The following is a 14,683-nucleotide window of genomic DNA, read 5'->3' as shown; positions in this document are numbered from 1 at the left end:
TAAACAGATGTGTAAAGTCACAAAACCTCTGTAAATCTTTGTTACAAAGTTCACCTACTATTGAATGAAATACCCATGAGAACTATATTTTGCCTTTTTTTTTTAATCTTGTGTTTTTTTCTTCCAGGCATAAACTTAATTCCTAACAGCTTAGAGTTCCTGTATCTGCAACACCTGGAAAACTATTGTGAAGGTTGTTTAGATAATTTTCATACTTTGAAATTGCAGTATGCTAATAAAATATTACCCCAGCTGGTAAAAGGAATTATCTATACCATATAACATCAACCTCAGTAAAAAAAAACAACCCCCCCCCCCAAAAACCATGAGGAAAGAAGAAAGGTGGAATATTTGGAGTTATGGCATTTGTCCTCCCAAGTAACCATTAAACATGATGGATGCCTGCTTTCCTGGAGATTGCTGAACACTTATCCACTGATGGGAAGCAGTGACTGAATTTGTTCATTTGCTTTGTTTGCCTGTGCATGTTTTAGTTTGCCTATTACATTGTCTTTACCTCAATCCATTCGTTTCCTCACTTTTATCTTTGCACTTCCCACCGGAAGGGAGTGAACAAGTGCCTGTGTGGAGCTTAGCTGTAGTTAAGCCCCAACTATAAATGTCATTGTTGTTATTTTATTTACAGAAATCCTACTGGTACTACAATGAGCACATGACATCCAAAGAAAAACATAAATGGAAGAAAATACAATTCTTTTTAGGGATCTAGCATAGTTTTCATGGATAGGAAACAGCCAGAATAATTTGATGTAGTTTTCAATAAGGATTTCAGTATTTAAGCTTTGGTATAAACACAATTTCAGCCTAAATGTAGCAAAATCCTGTTGTAAAATCAGTAGAAAAATCTCCAATTTATAAGTTGATCAAATGAACCTTTTCTGTTCAGAGATAGAGCTTGGAAAGTTTAGCTGGAGTAATTGTTCTCAGAAGTAGGTTTTGGAAGGGAATAGCTGCAGAAATTTAAGTACTGAAAGTGATAGAAGAAGTTATGGAGAGCTGTGGGAGCTGTGATAGAGGAGCTGTGGCTTGTGAGGTCAGTGAACAATGAAATACAGAAAGACTGATGTCCTTTCAGGTCTCTCTTCTCCCCCTTTCTTCCTTGTCTCATTTCCCTTTCTCCTTCCCTAGGAATTTGCTTTTGTTCAGTGGTCTGTACGGACTGCATTGCAAATAATTTGATCAAATTTGTGCTAAATCGAAGCACAACCCTCCAGACAATATTTTCATAAACCTATCGCATTCTCCATTATTTGGGTGTTCAGATGGAATCCACTGATCTCAGTGAGAGCTGATGACAGGGTGTAATCAAAGCAGCATAATGTCATCTCCTCTCCAAACAAAAAATGGCATTGCTGTGAATTGAAGGATTGTGTATGCTCGCTCCAATAACCACTATGCTTACTGAGTTTCACAGAATCATAACAATCTCTGTGTGCCAGCAGAACTTAGGCGAAGTGATGAAATTTTTATTACTGAAGGTGAGTTATACAGTCTCTTCTCCTTATTCCTTTGGAGAATTTAGCATTTGAGAAAATACAACTCCTGATTATAGCTTACAGGCTGCCACACAATGAATTTCACAATATACAACTGGCTGCGCTGCTGAGCTTATAATGCTTTGCATCCTATTTGCTTGAACTGCAAGTGTGACTGTGTGTATTGAGGCATCTGTGTACATGTCAGCTCCCACATATTTATATTGTGTTCTTTGCAACCCATTTCCACCCTGATGCTCTTGCAATGCTCAAATCAGATCATCCTTTGCAGTCAGCTGAACTTCAACACATTATTTTTTTTTAAGGAATCCACAGGTTTAGGATTGAGGCATCACTATAGCCAAATTGATGGCAGCTAAAATTATGGGATTGCTTTAAAATGTCATATTCAACATATATTTTGAACGTATTTATAATATATTATGATGATTCAAAACTTAATTTTTGTTCATAATACAAAAGGGAAAATTTCAAGGTATTAAAATTGGTTTATAATAAACTAATTGGTTTAACATAAACTATAGTGCAATAATTGGGGATTGTGTGCTGGACTTTTTAGCAAAAATACATCTTTTTTGTTTGTAAAATCATACTGCAAATAATTTTTAGGTTTATATAACATGAGAATTTGATTGTACTATTATCTGCATATAAAAATAATTCTAAAGCTATAAAATTAGAAAGAGTTAATGTGTGGAATCACACCATGTCTTATCCAGCTGATATGTAAAAACTAGTAACAGCTTCAAGTGCAGCAAACCAAACTGGTTGAAAGTGATTGCCAGTTTGGGTTTGGTAAAATGTTTTCAGAAGCATTTTTATTGCAACTCTTTAGCTCCTTCTAATACCAGTTTCCTGTTCTTATTGGGTTTTCATACATATCTCCAAATGCTGAAAATATATGCCTTAATTTTTACATTTAAAACAAAATTTAGGATCTGAAGTATATGATGGATTTTATGCTAACACATCTATATGCATATCACACAGTTTTTCTGGCAAATTAATCTCTCTGGTACTTCAAAAACATTTTGGAAAGCCTTCAGGTGAGAACTGGTTTTGAATGGGATAATTAACCTTGACAGTAATTTCTTCATATCAGAGCCAAATAGCGGTTGGAAAGATGTATTCACTTTTCACAGAGTGCCAGGTACTTATGGCCTGGAAAGAGGCTATAATGTGTTCAAAAAATGTGTATTTCAAGCAGGCATGGAAAAGGGTTCCAGCAGAGACTCATCCATCAAATTCCTGGAGAAGGACATGATTTACACAGGAGGTAATAGAGGCCCTGGCTGGGTGTTTAGTAGGTTGTTTTCAGTCCTAAACCAATGTAAGTGATTGTTCCCTGAACCAATGCAATCAAACAATATAATTAGATTATCCTAAACACTTTACATATTATTAGAGATTTAGTCTTAATTTCTTTCCTTCTGAAAGAGAAGTATGAATAATAAAGTTTCATCAGTTCTGTATCATAACTGTGTAGGTAAATCTGCTGGCAATGCAATCTGACAGACACATTTTTGTGGTTTTAGCAAGTCAAAAACAGGTCTAAAAGGCTCTTTCCATGTTATCCATTGCTCATTTTTCATTGAGTAAGCAGTATTCACTGCTTATATTAGTATTTCCATGGTGTGCATATGGTTTAACTGCTTAAGTTTCCAATATTCAAATTCAAACTGTTTTTGTACTTTGAGCTGAAAACAGCTGTCTCACATGAAGTGAACTGAGACTTTTTAAAATTAATAATAAATATGACAAAGGACACATTTCAAGTTTTCCACGGATTGCTGATGCTTAGAAATCTTTTTTCTGAGGCAACATGCAAATGTGTAAAACAGAATTTGAAAGGAGCCGATCTAGACCCATGGCTAAGTGTCTTTGAAAATCTTACCCATCATTTAAATTATGATGTTTCGAAAAGTTATTCACTTTTCTCTAAGTTTTCCTACTAACTGCCTTTTCAGGCAAACAATGAATGAGATTTCTTAAGATTGTTAAGAAAGGTGATGATAAAAATTGGTTTTTCATCTACTTGCAAATCCTAGCTAAGTAGAAAAAATGCACAGGAGGTGTAAATGTAAATTTCAAGTCGATTTTGGAAAAGATATATCTTCCAGTTAACCTAAGCAGCTTTGAATTTCATGTTTGCCTACTGAATCCCAGTCACTGAAATCTTGAGAGCTACATTGCCAGGAAAAAGTCTTTGCACTTCACATAAGCTGACTAGTTCTCTAAATTCTGACAACTGCGTTCGTTAGATCTTTATAAAACCATGAGGAGAGTTTAGATGCTGCTTAGACAACAGTGGTTTCGATTCCTACTCTGTAGGAGCTGAATATCAGCCTAAAAGTTTCAGTGGAATAGAGAAATTATTGGTGGGTAAATTGTGCCAATGAGATACAGTAGTAAATTTAGTTGTAACAATGGGAGAAAGAACAAGTTCTGTTTTAAAATTTTTAATGGATAAATGTAGTAGTCTTAAATAACTTCTACAGGTTATAAGCTGTCCTACTGATTTATTGGAATGTATGAATTGTCCTTGGAAGCTAACAGAAAATTCATGGCAGTCTGTTGCTTGCAGTATGACATTTAACGGAATACACTCTTCCATGTTTCTTTCAACAATTCAGGGACATATCTCACAACTGGACAATTCAGACATTTGAAAGAACTTGTGTTTACAGGTAGGCTTTTGTTGCAGGGAAAGAAAGATACTACTGCTCCTCAACTGGCCTGTTATGAACTCTTTTGCCTATATTTTTCCTTGTATATGTCAATATCTAAGGAGATGTGTTGTTGTAAAATATGTTAATATAAAGGAATTACCTAAACAAGCTTAATTTTCAACTAATTAAATTTATTAGATATCATGAGGGACAACTTTTTATACTGTGAAGAAAAAAACACTTAATACTAGGCAATAAAAAAGTAGTCAGTAATATGTGAAAATTAAGTAACAAAATGAAGATTGTGATTATTATGCAAAACAGAGGATTCCTTGTTCTAGTGCTGGCAATTTCAATGTAAGAATGCTAAGCACAGTCTCAAGACACTGAAGAACATACTGTGTGTCTTAAGAAGAAAGACCACGTGAGAAAGATAAAGCTTTCCTGGACTTCTTAAACAGTGCCCTCTTCATCATAGGATTGAGGTTTTCTGGTAGAAAGCACAGGACCTTTGTTAAGAAAATAGCAAATGTCCTTAAGGACTGATAGCATTTAAACTAGAGGGGAAAAAACCACAAAGATTAAAATAAAAATAAGTAAACAAATTACGTGTTTAAAATTCCTCCTGCCTATGTGTAAGTACTCTATCTTGGAAATCACCTGTCCCAGACACTTACAAGCTTCTGTGGTTGACAAACAGTAATTACAGCAGTAAACTCCAAAGGTGATTTCAGGAAGGTAAATAAAAATATGCCATACAGTTAAAGGTTTTATGTTCTTAGCAAATTTGTAACTTTATCCTATAATTTTAGGATTATTTCCTCTGTAAATTTAAGGTTCATATTTCAGTTTTTTGCCACTCAATCAGCAAGTACATCTAATCTCATGTAACATTCTTTAGAATCCTATATAACTGTCTGAATACTGTAATTCTAAATCAAAACTCTATTTTCTTGAATATAAAGAAATAAACTAACCTGGCGGTAGCTGTGTTGATGACGATTTTTCTAATGCTACCTTTTCCACTCTCAAATAGGAATAAATTTACTCTGCAGTTCAGTCTGTCACAGCAGATGAAGGGAGGTGATCCTTCCCCTTTATTCAAACACTGGTGGTGTTGTACCTGGAACACTGTGTCCAGTTCTGGTCTCCTAAGCACAAGGGGGGTGGAGACATCCTAGAGAGAGGCCGCAGAAAGGCCACAAGGATGATGAAATGACTGGACCAGTTTCCCATATGAGAAAAAGCTGAGAGAGCTGGGACTGTGCAGTCTAAATCACCTCAGGGGGACTTGTCAATACATAGAAATACCCACAGAGAGGGTGCAGTGAGGACAGAGCCAGACTGCTGAGAGGACCAGAGGTAACCAGCACAAACTGAAACACAGAAGGTTCAGTCTGAACATCAGGAAACACATTTTTATTGTGAGGGTGACTGAGTTCTAGTACAAGTTGCCCAGGGAGTTTGTGACCTCCCTCCCTAGAGGTATTCATGGTCCTGGGCAACTCTCAGTAGGAAGTCCTTCTTGAGAAAGGTGTTTGGACCAGGTGACCCCCAGAGGTGTCTACCAACCTCACCCATTGTGAATCTCTGATCTGCCTTGATATGGAGGATTCATATTCATATTAAAAAAAAAAAAAAACTAAATGAAAATGTCTGCATATAGGACTTGATTTAATCATCTCATGCTTTTGAGAAGCTACTGAGTATCAACTTAGCTTCCAAAAGTCATATCCTATCTGCCAGGTCTGTGCAGATGTCTCAGATGCCACAGAACATGTAAAATGACATTATATGGGAACATCTAAATCGAGAAAGCACCTGTACCAGACTGAGACAAATATAGACACATATGATAAGCATTAATTTTCTTTAATGAAAGTCAGTAGAAGAAAAACAAAAATCTCTACTGAACCTGAGTTTGAAGAACCATTCTTCAGTTCTTTACCCTAGCTCAAGCCCCTGCAAGGGGCATTCATTTTATAGAGCAATATCAGTTGTCTGCACTTCAGAAGGCATTATGTATTCTGTGTGCTCTTTGAGAACTTCCACAAATAAATTCAGAATTAGAGGGATGATGGTTTATGTGAAATTTAAAAGATCTATAAGGATTGTTTTACAGAAACCAGAATGTGTTCAAATTAAACTTCACATATTTCTTACATTTCTCTAAATACTATTCTAGGCCTCAGTATAAATTAGGAGAAATATGATGTCTTTCGGTCTTAACAATTATGTTTTTCCACTGTTTCCCAAGTATTTTTTTCCTGATTTTCCCCTCCTACTGCAGCATGGAGCCTAGCCTCACTTAATCCAAATTCCAAATTCCATCTAGATGTAGTCATAGATATAGATATATGTATACACTATATATTTCTGGGTGATCAGTAAATTAAATATAAGATTCTCATATCAATATATCAATTTAATAGAAAAACCCTCTTTCTTTTTTAATATTTATCATGAATATACTGCTGGAAAACACAGTTATCTATTAGAACAAATAAACATGGCCAATAAATTAATATATCAAACCACAGAAATAGTTGCAACATAATCTAAACTACCATCATATTTTCACACACGATGATTTGAAACATAGGTAGGATGATCTGCTTTCTCTTTTTACATACTGGAACCAATCAAATATTTTGCATTCAGTAACACGGTATCACTTTAGCAAGGTATCATTTTGCCTGAGAGGTCAACTGGACATTTCAGAATGTAAATGGTCATGTGGTAACCTAAAGCAATGCTCACCATTGCAATTTTTAATTTTGGAAGGCCGTGGGCAAACAGAGCTTCTTACTTAGATCTATTGACTGAACTAAGTTGCTAATGGAAGAGAACAGAAATTCTGCCCTGTGAAGTGTCATTTCTAAGATATAATCACACTGTCTCTCTCTTGAAATTAACTGGCTTCAAAAAATCTTAACTTTTGATCTATAGCAGCAAAGTAAGAACTTGAATATTAATTCTTACTAAAAAATAATAGAAGAGTCATGCCTATTCTTTTAAAGCTAATAAAATATACCTAAAACTCCATGTCTCCTTTTTTTTCTCCCTTTAAATAACTCTATGATTTACATTGCTCAGTGAAATCTTGGTTATGAAAAGAGTAATTTTTCTCTATAATCTGACTACTTGAAGAGAGGCACAATAAGAAATGAAATGTTAATGTTCAGTTTACGTTAGATGTTTCTTTAAAATTATTTATTTTTAAAGAAAAGTAATCAAATGGATGTGTCAATTAATACACAGCAAGCAAGAGCCAATTATGGAAATCATGGCTCAAGGTTACCTTGCTGCAATATTTTATAACTCGACAACTAGTGAAAATCAACCTGTTGCTTCTGTAATAGATGGTTATGACAGAGCTAAAGAGCTCAAAATGTTTTTGTAGTCCCCTGTCTAATTAACATTTCTCTTGTATGACCTACATTTCCCAGAACTGTAACTGCAAACACCCCCAAAAGCCTGCTCTTGTTTGAAAAATCTTTTGTAACATGTTTGAGAGATCAAAGGCAGAGCAATCAGTATTTACACACCTTCAGTTTGAAATAAGCCGTAAAATAAAGTCATATTGCTACAGCAATTTGCAGAGGAAAACCTTTCCACGCTAGTATACCTCACTTGACTCTAATGGAAGCCTACAGATGCTGTGCTGTAATAACACGTGTGTGAGTTACATTTTTTTGATTTTTTTTCCCTGTCTTTTCCATTGTATCTATTTTTTTTCCTTTTAGAATGAAAGAAATATAGAAAGAAATCATACTGACTGTTTTAATGCTAATTATATCAGCTAAGTTTCAGTTGCCATCAGAATCTAATACATCCTAGGTAGATTTACTGCCAGAATATGGTTACAGAAAATGAAGTATTGCAGTCAATAAGAATATAAGTACTTATTTTAAGGACAAATAGTGAAGTTTATGTTACTAAATCTTTCTAAATTACTCTATTTTTCATCTGTATTTTGATATAGATGAACTTTAAACTTGCACTGGATAAATTATATCCAAGTGTACCTTTTATGGTTTTTTTCTCCAAGGTGCTAATGGAGTGAACTCTGAAAACACTGACTCCGATGTCTAAGTCCAGTCTTGTCACTTTCTGCTTAGTATAGTAATTTGTACTGCAAAAATCACAGAATCACAGAATAGTCTGAGTTGAAAGGACCCAGAAGGATCATTGAGTCCAACATTTAAGGGAAAAATGCTGCAAATGTACCAATTACAAGCCAAGGGGAAAATAAAGAAAAGTGAAGGAGTAGTGTGGATGTATTTGGAATTTATACTTCATATAAATGTATTGTTTCCCTACTTAGTCTGAAATTTTGTTGCCTCTAAGGAAGATGACCTGGTATTTGTATTCTGGCATTTCTAAGCAAACCCAAACCCCATAGAGAATTGACAAGAGAATTGCAGAATTGTTTTACAAAAATCTGTAAAACCAAAGAGAGACAAGGAGGGGGTGGGGTGGTGCAGGGAGGAGTGAGCTCACTACTGTCTGAAATTTCTTCATGAGGGGGAGCAGAGGCAGGTGCAGATCTCTTTTCTCTGGTGACCACTGATAAGACACGAAGGATTGATTTGCAGCTGCAACAGGGGAAGTTCAGATTATATATTAGAAAGAAGTTCTTCAGTGAGGGGATTGTCAAGCACTGGTACCAGCTCTGTGGGGAGGTGGTCATGGTCCCAACACTGTTGGTGTTCATGAAACATTTTAGAAATAGGGTTTAACTTTTATTTTGCCCTGTATGGAGTCAGGAGTTTGACTGGAAGATCCTCCTGCCTCCCCTCCTAATCAGGAAATTCTATGACTCTGTGATTTTTAAATTCTGAGGAATGGATGTTATGCTCAGGCTCACAGAGCTTGCATATTGTCAACTTTTCAAGCTGGGTAAATGAATCCATTTTTTTTCTTTGCCCTCTTTACTGAGTAGAACCACAAAAGGCACATTACTTTTGCTTTCTTGATTAAAGTCATACCGGAAAAGAAAAATAGGTCTGTGTTTAAAATGTGTTACCTGGTATACTGTACTTACCTTTATCTGTGCAGAGGAAAATGTGTAATGTGTCCTTACAGGCCCAAACCACCCAGCTGATAGATGCTGGCAATCTCATGTTAATGTCAGTGGGAACAAGGATTATTTGCATCCTAAAATCTCTGTAGATGCTATAGTTTGAAAAATAAACAACAACAACAAAAATTTTAAATTACACATATTACCTTGAAAAACAGTCATAACCAATTTACACTTTATTTTATATATCAGTAGGGCAAAAGGTTCACTAATGTGTAAGGCTATCTATATATTCTCCTTAATAGATTTTTTCAGATTCTATTTTTATTTAACATTTTAACTAGCAGTGCACCATCCCTTCTGTTTCCATGAGGAAAATAATATACTCTCATGGAAGTGATGTTGTTTTTCCTTTTTAATTACTCCAGATGATTTATCTCATTATGTGCATTACAGAAAGAACTGTATTGCACTGGTAGTTAACTCATGTCCAAATTCCTTCTTTCCCACAACTTTCTGTAACAAATATATAATCATCTTGCATTTTTCCTGTTTGCATTTAGTACTTCTTACAATAAAAAATATTTGACAGGTTTATTAATCTTCATGTTTCATTGGACCAACTGAACCAGAGCTAAGGTCAAAAAGATTTTTGTGAAAATGGTTTGACATTAACTTCAGCTAAGTTACTGTCTTTTATTTATCAGTCTTGCTCTGAAACACGTGGTACAACACTTCAGGGAAATAAGATAATAATTCTAAGGTTCCTGAGTGATATTATTATTTTTAAATCATAGAGTAGGCTTCTGAATAGAGATATATTGATTAGTTTGTACGCAAGTTGGGGGCAAGGCTTTTAATATTTTGTTCTCTTAATAAGTGAAGTGTCAATTTTTTAATCTTCTTTCATTGCTTCCTAAGTTGGTGTAAACTAATTTTTTTTTTTAAATTAAGACAGTCATGTTTAAGCAGAACATCTCTGTGATGAGTTTAGCTAAGGCCAAAATGCAAGTCTTTATGCACTAAAGATACTTAGGTGAAATAGATAGACTCTGATTTTTCTGGTGGTCTTTGGCAGGGCTCTGCAGAATTTTCTAAGAATTCTTACTTAGTGGTAGCTTTCTCAGCAGGGAACCTATATTAGGATTCCTTCTTTCCTCTTATAGTCACGTGAATCAACTTAAATATAAAATCACCTTCCTGAGCAGCTAAGTACAACTTCTAACCTAATTTTATAAACTATTTGTTATTTTATTACTGTTTTTTTCCTCAATAACTATTGCTTTATATGTAAACAGTAAGCAAATATGTATGTACACATCATTTCTGTTATTTTGAATATTTACTATCTTTAAAGTCAAATGTATCCTTATGAATCTAAATTTTATGCTCATACCTATTTGTTTATACTGCTTCTCTAGTTTAATGCAGACTTCTTGGTTATTAATAGAAAATCTGCCTTTGGTGTTAAAAAAATAATAATCAGTTTCCTCCTGGATTCCCATTTTGACTTTTTATCTTACCACTCACTCTGAATGATTGTGGTATTTTGTTTATTTGTCTGTATGTTTTGTATTTAAAGACCTACTTTTCCAACAGTCAATACTAAAACAAATTTAAAAACTGTCTTCACATAAGTTAAACAAAATTATGATCATTATGGTACAGTTGCTGAAAAAATAAAAAAATCTTAGAAATTTTTACAGGATGAGTAACTATCCTCCCCGGAAAGTAGATTATTTAGATTATACCTGTGTGGTCTATTATCATACACATTAAAAAGTCACGCCCCATTTTTCAGTAGGTGTTTTGCTCCTGGCCATTGAAAATTATAATCAGGTATTAAAATTGATCAAGTGTGGAAAAGTGTCATTAAGCCAAAAAACATCAAGTACAGAAGTTTCTCTTTTGACAGCTTGATTAAAAAGAAATACATTTTTAAAATTGTCACCTGATAGTAAAGGAGTTGAGTTTTGTGATAAGACATTGCACCCCTGGACTAGATCTAAATATGATTATGAAAATTTCTTAAATCACATTTTATTAAATTTATTGAGAAATCCAGATTTTCAATATATTCACTTATTGACTGTATTGAACTATATTCTTAATATCCAGATTGGAGTGCTCATATGGATGTGCTGGTATTTTGATATAATCTATTTATGAACAGAATATGAGTTATTTTGAATGGTTTAAAAGCAAATGTTTTCTCTGAGGACACCAAATACAGTCCACCAAAAAATAATAAGAAAGAATTTTATTGGTCATAAGCAGATGAGAAATGCAAAATTCACATTGCAAAAATTTTTTTCCACATAAGGCTTTTCTGGGGAGGGAGTCATGGGGCTGGTGGGGGAAGGAGGGAGCATTGTCCATTTTTTATCTAGGATCTAAAGCTCTTAACTAAACTGGAAGCTAAAGTCTGAGTCAACCAAAAAAAAAAAAAAAATCCTTCTTATAAAGCAACAGTATTAACTTCGATTTAATCAATAAGGTGCTGGTATATTATCCTTTACCCCAGTTCTTCCACTGTTGGACTGTTTCCCTCTATTGTAATATAGATCAGATATCCTCCTTATGTTTTCTGATGTTTGCTGCAATCTTTATTACAGGACTAGCAATTTACTGTTACTTCCATTCTAAATGCATTTTGATGTCCTTTGCACAGATAAGCTTTCTGTAGCTTTGAAGAAATAGGAATCATGTCATCATGTAATTTAGTACACCCAAGGTGCTTTCAAAACCCTGTGATTGCATATAACCATGACGATTTTTTACTTAAAACAGTCTGCTATACATTATTATTTTTAAACTAGCTATTCAAAAAAGATCTGAGGGCATCTCAAGGTTAATATAATAGCAAAAAGCATGTACAAAAGAAACAATTCTTGCTTATTTGTTTCCCTGCATTACAGATAATATTTTTGTCTTCCCAGGAGTGTCAGTGTCAGTGGAATTCCTTCTCAATTCCCTGTGCCTGTCTGGTTCATTAGAAAAAACCACCCAGATTGTTTGTTATGATTCAGTATCTCCATGGGTGAATATTAAGGTAGCTGGATTTGATTATCTTCTTAGAAATATGGCCTTGCAAGATCAATCTTAAAATTAAAATGGAAGAACTTGCTAGAAGAGCAATACAATGACGATTTAAGTGGACAGCACTCTGAGCAGAGAATAAAATTATTTGTCCCTAGTGACAAACATCAGCAAAGGGTTCAGCTATGCAGATTAAGAAAATGACCCTAAAAGCAAAGAAGGTTCATAACTAGGTAGAAAAATGTAGTCAATATCTGATACATCCTCGTTTTGGTTTTCAAGATAAAACGTTTTTAAAAGCAAGTTAATATGATACAATGAAAATCTGCTTTGTGTGCAAACACTATGGAGCAAAATGACAGACACTTTTATCAATAATTTTTCAAACACTGCAAAACAGATTAAATCAATTAATTTTTATTATTTTAAGTAATTGAAAACTACCCAGAAAGATGATCACTTCTTTGAAGGAAAATACATTTAGAAATATGTCCCTGTTTCCTAACTGGGACCTCAGTCAACTTTAAAGTCAAATAAAAAATTTTTCAGGAAATTTTTTTCTAGATTTCTAAATATTTCTCATTTTCTGCCAAAACTTCTCAATGTATGAGCATGGTTTTGTAATTAATGCACATGACTGAGTCCCAGAGGCTTGTTTCTTGTTCATTTTTTTTTAACCAAAATCTAATCCCATCATGATTTTTTTAAAATTGCTTTTAGTCCTGTAATTGATTTTCCAGCATTATTCCCTTAAACATTATTCAAATTTCTCTCAAGTGTAATGAACTAAACTTCTGTTGAAATCAGTACCTCAAAAACACAGACCTCTACATCTTGCATCACCTTTTAGATCCTTCATTAGAAGTGAACTGATTTTATTCAAGTACATGTTCTCAGGAATGCTAGACACCTACTGGTAAGTTAATTAAACTTCTCCACAACACATAAAAAGCAACTTACATTTATGTTTAGCTTTTTATAAAATGGCAATAGAACTGTTCAGAATATGTATAATGTATTGTAAAAAACAATGGTACTCAGCTTTTTATTTAAGTCAATTCATCTTTTCAAATGCTTTGGAACTCTGTTTACTTACTCAACTTCTTAGTTTTAAAAAATCAAGTAGGAATCTATACTGTAAAAATCATTATGCTTTTCAAAAAAGAAAGAAGCTTTAAAATACAAACTTTATTGAGGAAAAAAATACTTGCGCCAGTTTTTTTTATTACTAACACTAGAAATAACAGAACAGAGTTTCTGCTGTGTGCATGGATAATAAAACACACCTAATTATTTGTTTTATTTCACTCTCTTAGAACTTTCAGATGAAAAGATACTAGAAAATAAACTTTGCACTGGGGGCTGATATTAAGGACTTTTTTAGTGCTGTGTGTGGACACTATATGGAAATCAAACTTCCCATAAAATCTGATTGTGAACATGTTTCACATAGAGGCAAGAAAACTAGAGATACACTTGAGAAAGCATTGTATATTCACTCCAGGAGAGAATCAACTAGTAAAACATTTCAGATCTTATTTTTATTAGATGAATGCTAAATTCTTATTTCCAATTATAAGGCATTTTTCTTTAACTCATGTAAAATGCACTTGATATAGTACAACAGACAGTTGAGACTCATGCAACTTTTGAACCAGGTACTTATTTCCTATAAGATTGTCACTGAATCATAAACAACTAAAATTACAGGCATGGATTCAGAATTTTAAGTTTCCCTCGCTTCTAGGTGAATCCTTAGGTATAATTTGCCTTTTATTTGTTTCTCTGCTCCTAAATACTTCTGGTACTATCATCCCAGGTGGCACTAGAAATATTTCTACTTACAGTATTCATGATCTAATGGAGAAGGTACTCAGCTGTGGGATAGGAGAGCTAAACTGTGTCTGTCTCTTCCTCATACATTAGAAGGTAGATTCCTAATCCATGAGTGCCTGCTTTCACTCTACAAGTATTATGAAAAAACGTTCACACTTCTCCATTATATGCCAGTCTCATAGAAGGACCAAGATCCCAAATGGATGTGTACACATAAAAAACTGGGATAAACCTTATAGCAGCCTTCTAGTACCTAAAGGGAGTTTATAAAAAAAAAAAGGGAGAACAACTTTTTACATAGGCAGATACTGATAAGACAAGGGGGAATGATTTTTAGCTAAAAGAGGGGAGATTTATGCTAGTTTGTAGGAAGAAATTGTTTTCTCATAGGAGAGTGCAGCACTAGAACTGATTGCCCAGAGAAGTCGTGGATGTCTGGAAGTGTCCAAAGCCAGGTTGGATGGGGTCCTAAGCAACCTGATCCAGTGGATGGTATTCCTGCCCATGGTAAAGGGAGTGGAATTCCCTAGATGATCTTTAAGGTGTGCTTCTAACCCAAATAATTCTGTGATTCTGTGATTTCCTGTGATCTTCTG

Source organism: Coloeus monedula, assembly GCF_965178545.1.
Source record: "Coloeus monedula genome assembly, chromosome: 3".
Taxonomy (NCBI): domain Eukaryota; kingdom Metazoa; phylum Chordata; class Aves; order Passeriformes; family Corvidae; genus Coloeus; species Coloeus monedula.
Note: the sequence above shows the minus strand (reverse complement) of the source record.